This window comes from Austrofundulus limnaeus, unplaced genomic scaffold (genome assembly GCF_001266775.1).
Source record: "Austrofundulus limnaeus strain Quisiro unplaced genomic scaffold, Austrofundulus_limnaeus-1.0 Scaffold427, whole genome shotgun sequence".
NCBI lineage: Eukaryota > Metazoa > Chordata > Actinopteri > Cyprinodontiformes > Rivulidae > Austrofundulus > Austrofundulus limnaeus.
Genome location: NW_013952829.1, coordinates 406,816 through 410,642, shown reverse-complemented (window position 1 = coordinate 410,642; position 3,827 = coordinate 406,816).

Genomic DNA, 3,827 nt, shown 5'->3' with positions numbered 1-3,827 from the left:
AACATGTACAACAGGTCACTTTCAGGTCTGGGCTTCCTTCCAAAATACATCAGCAATTTCAGTGGGTATCCCTGTTTAAATAACAATAAATAAACCCATCTCATAATCTGATATTTCTTTGAAAGCTACTCTTATAGAAAGGGAAAAAAGATAAAATAATGGCATCATTAGAATATTATAACAAACTTGAAGCACAGTGGAATATGTTTTTATTCTTTATTCATAAGGATTAGATATCAGCAAACACTAATTTGTTTGATATTTGATATGACATAAAATGAAATTATGATGAAAATAGTGTAGAGATTTAACTTGTTCTCAGATTTGTAAAATCTCAGTTATGATGGAAGTGTTTCCTTGTAGAGGAAAAATAGCTGTTCGTGTTATTAGAAAGTCCAAGACATTTTATACTTTTTAATTGAATATTTCATTTATTCCTTTCTTTCACCTATTTGAACAAAATATAGTCTAGATTATAATATTGTTGAAAAGGATGTGTTAAAGGATGTAAATAAAAATTCTGCAGATGTGCCCTTATATTGAAATAAACCTGCATTTGGAAGCAACACCACTTGCACTGAATTGGAAATATTTTTGTAAAATACACTAAATTACAAGGCTTTACAGAGTTCTGCACCATTATCAATGATTTAAAGGTTATAAAAATGACTTTAATAATAATATGTCTTGATCTATAGTGGGCTGGTCGGAGGCATCGAACTCCAGGGCTGAAACTGAGTCCCACTCCGGCCCATGTCTGCTCTACACAAAGAATTTCAGATTCAATAAATGATGATTTTGGCTGAAAAACGTACCTAAACTTCGACGGAAAAGCATAAATCCATTTTGTCAGTCGCATATGAAAGTTTTAACAAGCTTTAGATTCGAAATACCATAACTTCGCGACAGTTTGTGCCATCAGAAAAATTCTGACGGCTTCTCGAAGCTCCGAAAATGCTCTTTACAGCCAACATAAAGTTATTCAGTAAATTCACTCCCGCTGTTATGAGATGCTGGTGAAACAAAGCTCGTCTCCCTTCACCCACACAAACAGCTTGGAAACAGCTGACGGTGACGCAATTGTACCGTCTCGCTCCTGGAGGAGAGGCGGTCAGTGAGAAAGCAGGTGTCGTTTTCATCCGGGGCTACTGACAAAACATTCGGGGCTAAAGCCTTGGATGCCCAGGTCTAACGACGCACCTGGAAGGCATCATAAAACAGAACAGGGAAATATTAAATACCCTGACACCCCTACAGATAAATGTGTTGAGTTAAGGAAAATATGAACACCAAGCAACAACCTCAGGTTCTCCCCTGAGAACCAGACCAAAAATTTTACGTGCAACCCTGACTAAATGCAATAATATGTTAATACCTTCAATATCACTGGTCTTAATTAAAATGGGTGGCTATGGATGAGTGTTTAGGAGAGTCATCCTGTGCAACTGGATGTGGCCCACTTAAATAGGCTGTTCACACCTGCAATGGTTAATGATTACAGGAAGGGTCATCCCTGCCTGATTCCTCTTCTGATTTCAAATCTAGGGCTAGTACCATGGTTTAGAGCAGGGGTGCCCAAACATTTTCCCCGAGGGGGCCAAAATGAAAATCTATCCAGGGCTGCGGACCAAACGCAATTATATAATACATGAAATACAAATACTTTTTAAAAGTAAAGTCCTTTATTTCTAACCATTAAGCTATGCAATGGCTCTCTTTTGTTTTAGTCTGTGCACTTGGAGAAAGTCTGCCATACGCTCAAGTAGCAAAGGCTCATGGGACATATAAATTGATAAAACATGAGTTTTGGTGTCCTTATAAAGTGTGCAAATCTACATGTGGGGTTAAATCTGATCTAAATATTTCTTGTCATTTCATGTTTCTTGTTGAATCCTAATAAATCAAAGATATGTCAGCACCATGACTGAAAACTACCTTCACTACAGCCCTTTTATATAGTCATTTGACCAATGGGAATACTGTGTTTCTACCTATAGGATAACAGGTTACAACCTTGTAACTTTGGCAACTGATGGTGGGCCAAATCAAATGGCTTGATGGGCCAAATTTGGCCCGCGGGCCCCACTTTGGGCTCCTCTGGTTTAGAGAGATTCAACTGTTATAATTGTAAAGCATCCTGACATCATCAAGAAACTTTGTTCCAAAGCCAAAATGTCCCATTGTCTGCATTTTAAATGGGTGCTCAACACAATCAAAGGCTTTGTAAAAGTCTAAGAATAAAATAAAACCTCCTTCATTAAATAAACCAYTATAATCAAGCAAATCTAACACTAGTCAAACATTGTTGTATGTTGATAGATCGTTTAAAAAACAGATTGTGTTTCACTAATTATTCACTTTTTTTTTTAGTCTTGCAACAACTACCCCAGAGATATTTTGTAGTCTATGTTTAACATCGGTCTAAGTTTATTAATTATTAGTTTATCTTTACCAGATATAGGAATTAGGGTAATTAATCCTTCTTTCATGTTAGCAATCAACGTTTTTCTCTCTATACATGAATTTACAGTCCTAAATAGAAGATTTAATTGCATTTTAAAGACCACTGCCTCTAATTCCTCTGGTCTAAATTCTGATTCACACAGATTTTTAAATGACTCTTCAATTTGTGGAATTTTATTTTTGATTTTTTCAAAGACACATTTAGAGTCATCTAATGAGATGTGAGTGGAGTATAAATAGGAAAAAAATAAAATAATTATTTTTCTATAAGCTTACATTATATTCCTCATTATTGATCACCAAAGATGTTAGTGAGTTCTTTTGCTGTCTTCTTTTTTCTAAGCGTCTAAAGTAAGAAGAATTCTTTTCTCCAGATTTGATCCATCTTGCTCTTGATCTGATGACATAACCTGTGTGAGGATCTGTGGTCTTGTGTCTTGTCTGCTGTCTCCCTCTTGTGTTGTTTCATGCCATTACTCTTTCACCTCACTCCTCACTTCTCTCTAGATCATTTCTTCTCACCTGCCTGTTGTTTGTAATCAGTCCTTTCTCAGCTGCAGCTCATCATCTTCATTCATTCTGTGTATTTATACTGGTCTCTTGTCACACGTTTCCTCACTGGTTCATTGTATGGCTTTGTCCTACTGTTGGCTATTCTTGTGTCTCCCTGTGTTCCTTGTGGTTTTGTTATTTTGCTGCCACGTCAGCCCTTTTGTTTTGGTAAATAATAAAACCTTGTATTATTCCTTTGAACCTGCCTGCCTGCGTCTTGGGTTCAACTCATGTGCAAATATAAAGCATCTCATTTAGTTTGTAACTCCATTAAAGTTGGACTATTTGAATCAGAGGAGTTACAAGTCTGATTATTTTCTCTGATTAAATCACATTCGTATTGTTTTCCCTTCTTCCGTAAGTTCTTAGCAGAAATGTATAGTATCTAATCTTATTTTATATTTTAAAAATTCCCATTTATTTATGTAATCTTTGAGTGAGCAGCTTCCACATTCTTGATCATTTTTAAAATTCTAATGCAATATTCTTCGTTGTCTAATAAACTGGCATTAAATTTCCAATAGCCTTTATGTTTTTTTGCCTTTAAACTAGGTCCTATTATTAAACTTATGAAACAATGGTCAGACAGAGGTGCTTTACAGATTGTATTTTTTGTGGTGTGTGACAAAAGATCATCACAACCAACATTCCAATCTGGATCTACACGGTCTCTTAGGTTTTATCCTTGAATATTCAGTAAGCCTTGGGTTCAATGTTCTCCACACATCAGTTAGGTTGTTTTCCATTTTAAAACTATTTACCAATTCAATATATTGTTGTCAGCCTAATCTTGGAGGCTACCTATATATATA